The sequence below is a fragment of the Gopherus flavomarginatus genome, chromosome 2 (genome assembly GCF_025201925.1).
Source record: "Gopherus flavomarginatus isolate rGopFla2 chromosome 2, rGopFla2.mat.asm, whole genome shotgun sequence".
NCBI lineage: Eukaryota > Metazoa > Chordata > Testudines > Testudinidae > Gopherus > Gopherus flavomarginatus.
This window is the reverse complement of record NC_066618.1, coordinates 224,775,165-224,787,615: the sequence shown is the minus strand read 5'-3', so window position 1 is coordinate 224,787,615 and position 12,451 is coordinate 224,775,165. Positions and strand designations below refer to the sequence as shown.

The following is a 12,451-nucleotide window of genomic DNA, read 5'->3' as shown; positions in this document are numbered from 1 at the left end:
TTCATTAGTTATAACCACTGTTATTCCTTCCCACCCCTCCACTCACCCCATATCTTGCCAGTCCTGGAATGTTCCAACATGGGTATGGCTGTTTGGTGCTTGTACCACCTCTTGTGCTTATGCTTTCTGTAAAGTATGATAAAAGAATTTGCATAATTCATATCAACATATTGTTTTGTCCAGTATGTTGTAATTAAAACAATAAAAGGTTGTGAATAAATTACTGGCCTATTCCCAAAGCACTGAAATATAGGTATTTGATAATGTGCTGAAAACTTTTAACACTCGTAGGATGTATTTTTAAACCAACATTCTGAAACTTTCCATATTGGTAAACTGCAGCCTTGATAACTAGCTCATCTCCCTTACAAATGCAAGCAGAATTTTTCTGCAGCATGACAACACTAAACATTTTCTTGGCAAATTGTCACTAAGTGCTGACATTGCTGTCCATGATACTGGCTACAGTCCTTGGCTTTCTTAAAAAAATAATTTCATTGTTACCTTTGGGTGTATTATTTTAGTGGGGGAAGATGTTTCAGAATGGGACAGCTTTGTCTTATCTGTACATTTGCCCTTTCTTAAGAACGATTCATAGATTCCAAGGCCAGAAGGGATCATTGTGATCACTAGTCTGACCTGACTTCCCCAAAATAATTCCTAGAGCAGATCTGTTAGAAAAACATGCAGCCTTGATTTTAAAATTGCCAGATATGGAGAATCCACCATGTCCCTTGGTAAGTTGTTCCAATGATGAATTACTCTCACTGTTAAAAATGTATGCCTTATTTCCAGTCTGAATTTGTCTAGCCTCAACTTCCAGCCATTGGATTGTGTTATACCTCTCTCTGCTAGATTGAAGAGCCCATCATTAATTTTTTTTTCCCCACGTAAGTACTTACAGACTGGAATCAAGTCACCCCTTGGTCATCTCTTTGTTAAACTAAATAGATTGAGCTGTTTGAGTCTGTCATTATACGGCACGTTTTCTAATCTGGTATTCATTCTTGAGGCTCTTTGAAGGGGAAGGGGTAGCTCAGTGGTTTGAGCATTGGCTTAACAAACTTAGGGTGGTGAGCTCAATCCTTGAGGGGACCATTTGGGGAGTGGTCCTGCTTTGAGGAGGGGGTTGGATTGGATGATCTCCTGAGGCCCCTTCCAACCCTAATAATCTATGATTCTCTGAACCCTCTCCAATTTATCAGCATTCTTCTTGAATTCTAGACAACAGGACACAGTACTCCAGCAGCAGTCACCCCAGTGCCAAACAGAGGTAAAAGATCCTCTCTATTCCTGCTCAAGATTCCTCTGTGTATATATTCAAGGATTGCCCTAGTCCATTTGGCTGCAGTATTGCTTTGGAAGCTTATGTTCAGCTGATTATTCACCACAATCCCCAAATCCTTTTCAGAGTCACTGCTTCCCAGGATAGAGTCCCCCATCCTGTAAATATGGTCTATATTCTTTGTTCCTAGCTGTATACATTTACATTTAACCATATTAAAATGCATATTGTTTCCTTTTACCAAGCGATCCAGATTGCTCTGAATCAGTGACCTGTCTTCTTCATTATTTACCATCACACACCCCCAATTTGTATGTCATTTGCAAGCCTTATCAATGATGATTTTATATTTTTTCCAGGTCATTAATATATTATGTAGCATAGGGCCAAGAACTGATCTCTGTGGGACATCACTAGAAACATACCTGTTCAATAATAGTCCCTCATTTACAAGTATATTTTGAGTCCTATCAGTTAGTTAGCTTTTAATTCATTTAATATGTACTATGTTAATTTTATATTATTCTAAGTTTTTAATTAAAATGTTATGAGGTACCAAATCAAATGCCTTACAGAAGTATATTACATCAGCATTATTATCTTTATCAACCAAATTTGCAATCTCATCAAAAAAGATATCCAGTTAGTTTTTCCATAAATCCATATTTTTGGCATTAATTATATTACCCTATTTTAGTTCTTTATTAATTAATTTAATTAAATTAATCAGCTGCTCCATTATCTTGCCCAGGATCAATGTCAGACTGACAGACCTATAATTACCCTGGTTATTCCATTTATCCTTTTTAAATATTGACACAACATTAACTTGTGTCCAGTCTTCTGGAATTTTCCCAGTTTTCCAAGACTTCTTGAAGAACATTAATGGTCCAGTGAGTTCCTCAGCCAACTCTTTTAAAATTCTTGGATGCAAGTTTTTCAGATCTGCTGATTTAAAAATGTCTATCTTTAGTAGTTGCTATTTTACATCCTCTTGAAGTACAAGTGGAATAGAAAGAGTGTGGTCATATGATATGATTATATCATCTGTTTTTTCCCAAATACAGAAAAGAAACATTTATTGAACACATCTTCCTTTTCTGGATTATTATTTATAATTATGCCATTTTCATCTAGTAATAGACTAATACCATTGTTGAGATTCTTTTTGTTCCTAGTATCTTTAAAAATCTCCTTTTTATTGTCCTTAGCTCTACTGGCAATAAATTTCTCCTTGTGCCCATTTGCTTCCCTTGTCAATTTTCTACAATTCTTAGCTTCTGGTTTATATTCATTATTATCAGCTTCCCCTTTCTTCCATTTATATATATAAATATAACAAAATCATAATTTTCAATCATCATTCACATTTTTCTGATTAAATTCTTCTTCCCAGTTGATTTGGCTCCTAACTGTTTTCAGCTTTGTGAAAGTGGCCCTTTTAAAGCACCAAGTGTGTATCTCTCTTGTTTGGACTTTTTTCAGTTTGCACATTATAAATATTATCAAGTCATGTTCACTTGTACCTAAATTAAATTAATTTTTAGTTCTGTGATCAGTTCCTCATTATCTGTCAAGCCAAGATCTAATATAGAATCTCTCTGTGTTGGATGCAACACTTTTTGATTAGGAAATTGTCATCTATAATATTTAGAAATACCAAGGATCTTTTAGTACTGGGAGCATACCACCTCCAATATAGGTCACTCAAAATGACGTCCTCGATGATCACACAGCTTTTTTTACCTACATATCATAAATAGGTGCGTAAGGAGGTGATCATTCTGTTCCCAGTGTCATTTTTGTGTCTGCAGAAGACACATACTAATACTGCATCTTATGCTTTATCTGTTAGGACATTGATCCTTAAGCATTCAAGATCATTTTCGTCTGAGTTATCAATTAATTGGAAAGAGGTACTGCCATTTTTGATGGAGTGCTATCCCTCCTCTCCTTTTGTCATTTCAGTCCTTCCTAAATAGGTTATAACCATTGATTTTAACATTCCAGTAGTGTGAATCACCCCAGCAGATTTATGTAATAGCAACTACATCAAATTTATGAGCAATTCCAATTTCTCTTGTTTGTTATCCTGGCTTCTGGCACTGGTGTGTAGGCAATTAAAAAGAATAGGAGTACATGTGGCACCTTAGAGACTAACAAATTTATTGTAGCATAAGCGTTCATGGGCTACAGCTCACTTCATCGGATGCATGCAGTGGAAAATACAGAAGGAAGATATATATATATATACACACACACAGGGAACAATGTTATCATACACATTATAAGGAGAGTGATCAGTTAAGGTGAACTGTTGTCAGCAGGAGAGAAAAATAACTGTTTGTAGTGGTAGTGAAAATGGCCCATTTCCAGCACTTGACAAGGAGATATAAGGAACTGTAGGAGGGCTATGGGGGGAAGTTAAGCATGGGGAAATAGTTTTACAATTAAAGAATTTCTTCTCTTCATGTCCTTGGCTTCCTTGATTAATTTTGTTCTCAACATCTTAGTTTTGCACAGAGGGTTCATATCTACCCTATTTTTATCTTACACTGTTGTTACAGTTTAACACCCTCCTGACTACTCTAACCAGGCTTTCCTCAAGAAGATTGACCATGAACATCTGACAGTCCTGTCCGCATGCATACTAGCAATGGTTCTTATGGAAATCTTTGGCGCTTAACCACTGACTCTGTAAAAAGCTCCCAGGCACTCACAACTACAGAAACTAGGGGAAATAAAAGACACAGGGCAGGTAAAAAGGGGAAATGAATGTAGTGTTCTTGTTTTGTCTCTGTTGCAACTCCCTTGATCCTTCAGTGTCTGTCCAGAAAGACAATATAAGCATTATAGATCTGGTCTGAAGTGCATTTAATGATTCAGTTTCATCTAGGATTGCCCATTTTGCTGCCTTTTCTGCTCATGGCAACATTCTAACCATGTTCTGACCTTTCAGTTTCATATTCATGTTTTACACCAGATTAGATTTGTGTATGTCTCGGTGTATGCCTCAGTATTTCTATTCTATTGCTGAAATTTGTGCTAAGATTATATACTGACCGGGATTTCTGTAGCTCTGTAGTACAATACATGATTGGCATGATCATTTCTGGAAGTTGATGATCAGGCAACTTTGGCTAATAATCCTGCGCAATCATCATCATCACTACTAGAAGTGTTTTATTTCATAATTATCATTCTTTGCACAGCCTTAATGAATTTAATGAAATGATCATCTGAGTATATCACCAAATCACTTCCCGGCCATTAAAGGGACCTTGGGTATTGAGGCATCCTACGTGTGCATGGTGTGCAAAGGCGGTCAAAAAAGCAAACAAGATGTTAGGAATCATTAAAAAGGGGATAGAGAATAAGACTGAGAATATCTTATTGCCCTTATATAAATCCATAGTACGCCCACATCTCGAATACTGTGTACAGATGTGGTCTCCTCACCTCAAAAAAGATATTATAGCACTAGAAAAGGTTCAGAAAAGGGCAACTAAAATGATTAGGGGTTTGGAGAGGGTCCCATACGAGGAAAGATTAAAGAGGCTAGGCCTCTTCAGCTTGGAAAAGAGGAGACTAAAGGGGGATATGATAGAGGTATATAAAATCATGAGTGATGTTGAGAAAGTGGATAAGGAAAAGTTATTTACTTATTCCCATAATACAAGAACTAGGAGTCACCAAATGAAATTAATAGGTAGCAGGTTTAAAACAAATAAAAGGACGTTCTTCACACAGTGCACAGTCAACTTGTGGAACTCCTTACCTGAGGAGGTTGTGAAGGCTGGGACTATAACAATGTTTAAAAGGGAACTGGATAAATTCATGGTGGCTAAGTCCATAAATGGCTATATGCCAGGAAGGGTAAAGAATGGTGTCCCTAGCCTCTGTTCATCAGAGGATGGAGATGGATGGCAAGAGAGAGATCACTTGATCATTCCTGTTAGCTTCACTCCCTCTGGGGCACCTGGCATTGGCCACTGTCGGTAGACAGATACTGGGCTAGATGGACCTTTGGTCTGACCCAGTACGGCCGTTCTTATGCTTTTATGTCTCTTCAGGGCTGTAAATACTTTGGTTCTAATTCTGGTTGTTGGGCTCAATTCAGGGGTAATTGATGTGGGATTTAGTGGCCTGTGATTACGAGTGGACAGACTGGATTATCTGGTGGTCCCTTCCAGCCTTAAACTCTATGACTTTGTAATATACAGCTGGGAGGTGTCATCCACCAACATGAGACAAAAAAACAGGTCTCTTAGGCCTGGTCATTTGCCTTCAAGACATTTAAGATCTCATGAAACTATTTGAAGGAAACGGTCTCTCTCCTTCAAAGAGACCTGATCCAAGTTCCCCCTCGAATAACACCACAAATGAACTGAAAATGTCTATAGATATGAACATAAGATACTGGTATGTATAAATCAGCAACTAGACTTGACAATATATGATCAAGAGAAACATTATTTATTCTTTTTATAGGATGCTACTAGGATTCAGCCAGCAAATAGCCATCTGAATCCACCTAAGTGTTAAATAAATAAATAACCCAACGCACCCTCCACCCCAAATATTTTCATGAGTATTTAACTCTAACTCAGAGACTTTAACACACACACAAAAATCTTTTCCCCAGAATTAAAGAAAGTTATAAAAGGATTAGTCTATCTGCACATTAGAATAATCAGGTTAGATTTGTAAAATTGTGTAGATCAGGGGTGGGCAAATTACAGCCTGTGGGCTGGATCTGGCCCATCAGGGCTTTGCATCTGGCCCACGGGATTGCCACCCCCATGGCGCCGTAGGGTTAAGGCAGGCTCCCTGACTGCCCAGGCCCTGTGCCACTCCCGGAAGCGGCTGGCACCACATCCTTGCGGGCCCTGGGGTGGAGAGGGAAGGCAGAAGGCTCCATGTGCTGCCCTCACCTGCAGGCGCTGCCCCCCCGCAACTCCCATTGGCTGGGAATGGGGAATCACAGCCAATGGGAGCTTTAGGTGAGATACCTGCAGGTGAGGGTAGCGTGCAGAGCCCTCTGCCCCTCCTCCCCCAAGGGTCACAGGGACATGGGCTGGCCACTTTCGGTTGTGGTGCCGGGCCAGGGCAGGCAGAGAGCCTGCCTTAGCCCCGCTGCGCGCCGCTGCCACCCTGGAGCTGTTCAAGGTAAGTGGCACCGGGCCGGAGCCCGCACCCCAAACCCCTCCTGTACCCTGCACCCCAACTCTCTGCCTTGAGCCCTCTGCTGCACCCCACATCCCTTCTGCACCTCAACCCCCTGCCCTGAGCCACCTGCTGAACCCTGCACCCCTCCTGCACCCCAACCACCTGCCCTGAGCCCCCAACCCCCTTCCCTGAGCCCCCTCCCACACTCCACACCCCCTCCCACACTCCACACCCTCTGTCCCAGCCCTACATTCATGGCCCTGCATGCAATTTCCCCACCCAGATGTGGCACTCAGGCCAGAAAGTTTGCCCACCCCTGGTGTAAATCATAATTATTTAGGGTTTTTTTCTGCAGGACTTGGGTCTACAGTGCTTGGACAGAATATCAGGGAGGCCATTGGGAGACAGGGTAATAAATGTAAGTGTCTACTGGCAAAGCTTGGGAGGAAGAAGAGTTGTAACAGAAAAATATTTAATGAGGGCAGAAGTCAATGCTATATGAGCAGGACTAAAGTTTTGGTGGAGCAGAACTCCATTTGTTCTTGGTCTACGAGTACATTTTCCCCATGTTATTACATACAGTAGCATGAAATCTATCTAACAAAATTGTAAAGCATTGGGAAGCGTGCTCAAAGGACTCAGTCCATTAGCCCTTTGAGGGAGTTATTTGACCATGGGCTAGATAGCTGGGCTACCTCCATCTTCATCCTCTCTTATTTTTCTATCTGCTCACATGATAATGGAAAGACTGGGATTTCTGTACACACAATGTATATATCTTTAAGTATTGTCTTGCTTAACTTTATGTTTTCACATTGGGAAAAGTATAACACACGAGTTCTCTTTCTTCCTTGGGGATATGATCTAAGCCAAGTGGTAAGTATTTATGATTCTTGTTTTTAAAACTATGTTACTGTTAAGTATTAAGGGAAAGAGAAAAATATTGCTCAGGGCAAATGAACTTGGCCAAGAAATTGAATAGGAAATAGCATAATCCTAGAAGTATTGCAGAAATATTTGTGCATTTGAAGGGAAGGGGCATGCTCAAACAAATCATCAGTGTTATAGTTTCATTACCTTATCAGAAAAATATGCCTGCAGCAAGTATACAAATCAGATGACATAAATGAGAATGTAATTTAGCTAGATTTGATTTGTGACATTTAGCTAACAGTAGTTTTAGTGAAACTGTAAGCATAGCAGTTACTTCATCAGTACAAGGCTCTGGTGCGCTGTATGAATTAGTACACATGGCATTTATTAAAATGCCATAATCATTGCTCTGAGCCCCCCAGTGCCCTATTCATGAGGTTCTATTAGGGAGGAAAGCACAGGACTGGGAACCAGCTGATCTGGGTGGTACTTCTGGCTGTGGCACCAACTTCCCATGTGACCTTGGGGAAAACACCGCTCTATGCCTAAGTTTCCTCATCTGTAAAATAAAGATGATAAAACTTTCTTATCTCATAGTTGTGCTGTGAGGCTTAATTCAATGGTGCTTGTGAAGGGCTTTGATCAACTCAGGTGGAAGGCACTAACAAAATGCAGACTACTCTTACTTCCATTTTCCATCGACTTATTCCGCAAGCCACTGTATTTGTTTTTATACCTCGTTTCTAGTAACATCTGTAATGACTCACTCACAGTCAGAGTGATAATAGATATTTACGTTTATTTGCTTAATTACATGAAGAAGTGGAGAGGGTGTTAAGGCAAGCGCTATATATAGGGCCCAATCCACAAAGGTACTTAGGCATTCTGACACTGAGTGTTGTGGCGCCTAACTTTTGAGCATCTAAAAAAACCCCACAGGAACAAAATTGTGATCCACAAAACCTTGGCATCTAGACATTAAATGGGGGAAGAGAGGCACCTTACAGTATGATCCACAAAGCCAGCACTGGGGGCAGGGGCAGTTGTCTAAGCTAGCCAATAGGAAATGTTAACAAGAAAAGTGTGTAGTAAGCCCTGCCCTTCTCATGGAGATAGGCATGTAAGGCTAGGCTGCAGGAAGGCACCTGTCTTTGCATGCGAGCCATGAACTAGGGGAGATAGATGTTTGGCTGCCTAAATTGTGTGCAGGGCCTGAAACAAAAGAGAAGAGGACCTCCCTTATAACCTTTAGCCCAGTGGGCAGGGTACTCTCCCATTTGAACAGGGATCAGTCATCTCTCAGGTGAGTGCCTTAACCACTAGGCTATAGAATCATTCTAACTCTGCCACTGGCCCAATTAATATTTAGTTATTCAATTAAAGGGAAACTTCAGTAGGAGAGAGTGATGGAGCCTCACATCAGACTACTCCATAGCCCAATGTTTAGGACACTCCCCTGAGAGATGGCTAATTCCTGTTCAACTCCCTTCTCTCCCTCAGGAGGAAGAGGGACTTGAACCAGGGGTCTCCCACATTCTGGGTGAGTACCCTATCCCCTCCCAACATAGCTGTTTTGTGTGAACTCTCTTGAGGGTCGCTATCCTGTAGGCTGTCTCTGAGCACATTCAGATGCAAAAACACAGGCAATGAGTGAGTTTAGGTGCCTACAGGGTTAGGCAGCAGCTGAGCAGAGTTTCATGGATCGTAGTTATGTCTAAAAACAGGACCCAAGTATCTTTGTGGCTCACACCCTAGGTGTCCTTACTCCAGCAACTAGTGCTTGGCATTGAAGTATACTCATTATACACTGACTGAAGCTAGGGAAAGGTAAGTCTGTTCCAGTTCCCGTTATTCACTCTGCCACTAATTCACTGGGTTAAATTTAGTGAAGTTACTTAAGGCTCAGTTCTGCCACCAATACTCTGTACAGTACTTTAATAGTACCTTATTGGACTAAAACCCCATTGTAGGAAAAGGCATTTCTCACAGATTAAGGTACTACACAAGGCAAATAAGGGTAGTAGAACTAGGCTCTTCATCTCTTTATGCTTCTGTTTTCTCGTGTGTAAAATGGAGGCAATACTTATCCATATCTGTAAATCACTTTGGAACCTTAGATGAAAGGTTCTATTTAAAGCAAGCACATCATTATTACCTCCAGCAGCACAGAAGAAGACTCCTCTAACTTCATTCAAAGGCACAGTTACACTATTACACCACGACTTCAAGCACAGAGACGTTCCAGTCCCCCCTACAAATGTGCCTCCTTTTTAAATAGGTTGCCAACCCTCTAGAATTGTCCAGGAGTCTCCAGGAATTAAAGATTAATCTTTAATTAAAGTTTATGTCATATGATGAAAACTCCAGGAATACGTCCAACCAAAACTGGTGATCCTATTTTTAAACTGATGGTAGCCAATCACTCAGAGCCACATTTTCAGCATAGTGTGCAGGAAGTGCTGCATATATTAACTGGAATTGTATAACAGCAGTTGTGTAAGCTCAATGAAAACTTAACCCTCATTGTGCAGTTTACAAGATGATGATGATGACGCCTCAGCTTCATTCTATGCAGTGGCAGACTATCCTCTGTAATAGCCTCTATCTTAATTAGAAAATAAAATAGCTGTGGTTCATCATGAAAAAGTCATGAAATAGAGAAATTCTTGTAATTTATGCAGATCACTTATTTGCCACTGCATAACTCATCAGAATTAGTAATGTAATTAGAGTATTTTGGTTGTAATTGATGTTCCAATTAGCTTTGTTTAGAGCTAGCCATTCATAGGAGGCCATGATACGTAAACTTGAAAATTAGGTGTAAAATTTCTGAAGGATAGGTGATCAAAGACATCTATGTTTATAGAATCATAGAAATGTAGGGCTGGAAGGGACCTTGAGATGTCATTAAGTCCAGCCCCTTACTCTGAAACATGATCAAGTAAATGCAGACCATTCCTGATAGCTTTTTCCAACCTATTCATAAAAACCTCCAACGATGGGGATTTCACAGCCTCCGTTGGATGCCTATTACAGACATTAACTACCCTTATAGTGTTTCCTAATACCTAACCCTAAATCTCCCTTGCTATAGATTAAGTCCATTAGTTCTTGTGCTGCCTTCAGTGGACATGGAGAACAACTGATCAAGTCCTTAATATTTTTGTTATTTAAAACCATCCAATATCAAGAAGGATGCTGCCTTAATGATGTTTGTTTCTCCAGTAAACACAAGCTCTTAGTACTATGCTAGGGTGACCAGATGAGAGAGAGAAAATATCGGGACACATGGTGGAGGGGGTCCACTGGCGGAGCAAAAAAAAGGTGAGTGCTGCCGGTTACTTTTCACAGGAAATTTCTATAGATTTAAACATTTCCATGTATTTGTAATTCTTGTGGAAAAAACACTGGAGATGTTAGATTAAAAGAAAAAAAGTTTTTAAAAAATATTTAAACAAAAATTGAAAAAATGTTGCTGAAAAGTTAAAAGAAACTGCCCCATCCATTTATATAGAAAATCTTGTTGTTTTCTGATTTTTGGGTGACAAAATGGGAAATTTTGATCAAAAATGGGAAATTTTGATCAAAATAAGTTTCATTCTGGTCAAAAAATTATAATTGAAAAAGATTATGAAAAAATTTGGACTAGTTCTAACCATGACCCTGCTGTGGCTCTAAGCCAGCTCCAGCAGCTAGTGTGAAGTAGTATCAAAGAATGTATTGCTTCTTATTGACAGGTGTAGCACTGCTACTGCGTGCAGTCCCAGAGAAGCACTATGGGAAATTTTTCTTTAATAAAGTGGTAAGTTAAATCCTAACAGATAAATTACAAATGTTGGTAATAATTAGAGTGATTTAAGTGTATAGGCTGTGTCCCTTCTTCTCACTCACTATTGCCAGTTGAAAAGAGGAAACAAAGCTAAAAATAAAAGGAAAAAATAAACAGCAGTTGTGAGAAGGAGCCTCTCAGTCTGAGCAGTGGACCACCAGAAAAGCCCAGAGAGTGTGTATTCACTGAAAAGATGAAGTGGCATTATTATTTCAACGTTAAGAGTTGAACTCTGATAGTTATTTCAGCTAAAAAGAAAATTACACTTCTAACCCAAATAGTTATACCAGTTAAAAACCAAAAACAAACAAACCATCTGTTTGTTGACCAGGCTCTGCTGAACCAGTGATCACAATCAACTAACATGCTTGAAATTAATTTAAGTGAATATGACATGTTCAAATTCACATGAACATCAAGAATATTTTTATGTGCAATTGCATAGAAAACTTTGAAATTTTGTAGAATTGCTTCAAAAGAGAACCTGTTAACAGTCAGGTTTTGTTGGAAAGTCATTTTCTCCAAATATTTTTCTTGCCTCTACTAAATATTAAAATAGAATTAATGTTAAGGGTTGATTTACTACAGTGAGAGACACACCACAGTAAGGTTCTGTACAGCCTCTATTCTGCAAACGGGTTTGTCTAGATGGACAGCTCATGCACGGCAAGCTGGGGTGTAAATTTACAGCGCCCCAGGCTGATGCACACTAACTGACTGTGTGGACTCCATGACTGTGCACTAACAGTCCCTGAGTGCGCTTTCATAGAATCATAGCGTTTGAAGGGACCACTGGCGTCATCCAGTAGTCTAACCTTCTGCCAGATGCAGGATTTGTTATCTAAGCCATCCGAGACAGATGGCTGTCCAGCCTCTTTTTGAAAACTTCTAGTGAAGAAGCTTCCACAACCTCCCTGGGCAGTCTGTTCTATGGTCCTACTGTTCTTACAGTTAGGAAGTTTTTCCTGAGATTTAATCTAAATCTGCTATGCTATAGTTTGAACCCATTGACTCTTGTCCTGCCCTCTATCACAAGAGAGAACAACTTTTCTCCATCTTTTTTATGGCAGCCTTTCAAGTATTTGAAAACTTCTATCATGTCTCCCCTTAATCTCCTCTTTTCCAAACTAAACATATCCAGTTCCTTCAGCCTTTGCCTGTATAGCTTGCATTCCATCCCTTTGATCATCTTTCCCTCTGGATCTTTTCCAGTTTCTTCACATCCTTTCTATACATTGGTAACCAAAATTAGACACAGTGCTCCAGCTGAGGCCTAACCAGTGCTGAATAGAGCG

At 39.9% G+C, this 12,451-nt stretch overlaps 1 protein-coding gene and 1 pseudogene across 1 annotated transcript in view; one reads left to right on the top strand and one right to left on the bottom strand.

Annotated features, from left to right (window-relative positions):
* Positions 1–12,451, bottom strand: part of LOC127045671 (serine/arginine repetitive matrix protein 1-like) — a 190,592-nt gene that overhangs the window by 136,813 nt on the left and 41,328 nt on the right. The gene's annotated exons all lie outside the window — the stretch shown is intronic.
* Positions 1–12,451, top strand: part of LOC127044712 (ethanolaminephosphotransferase 1-like) — a 52,714-nt pseudogene that overhangs the window by 13,015 nt on the left and 27,248 nt on the right.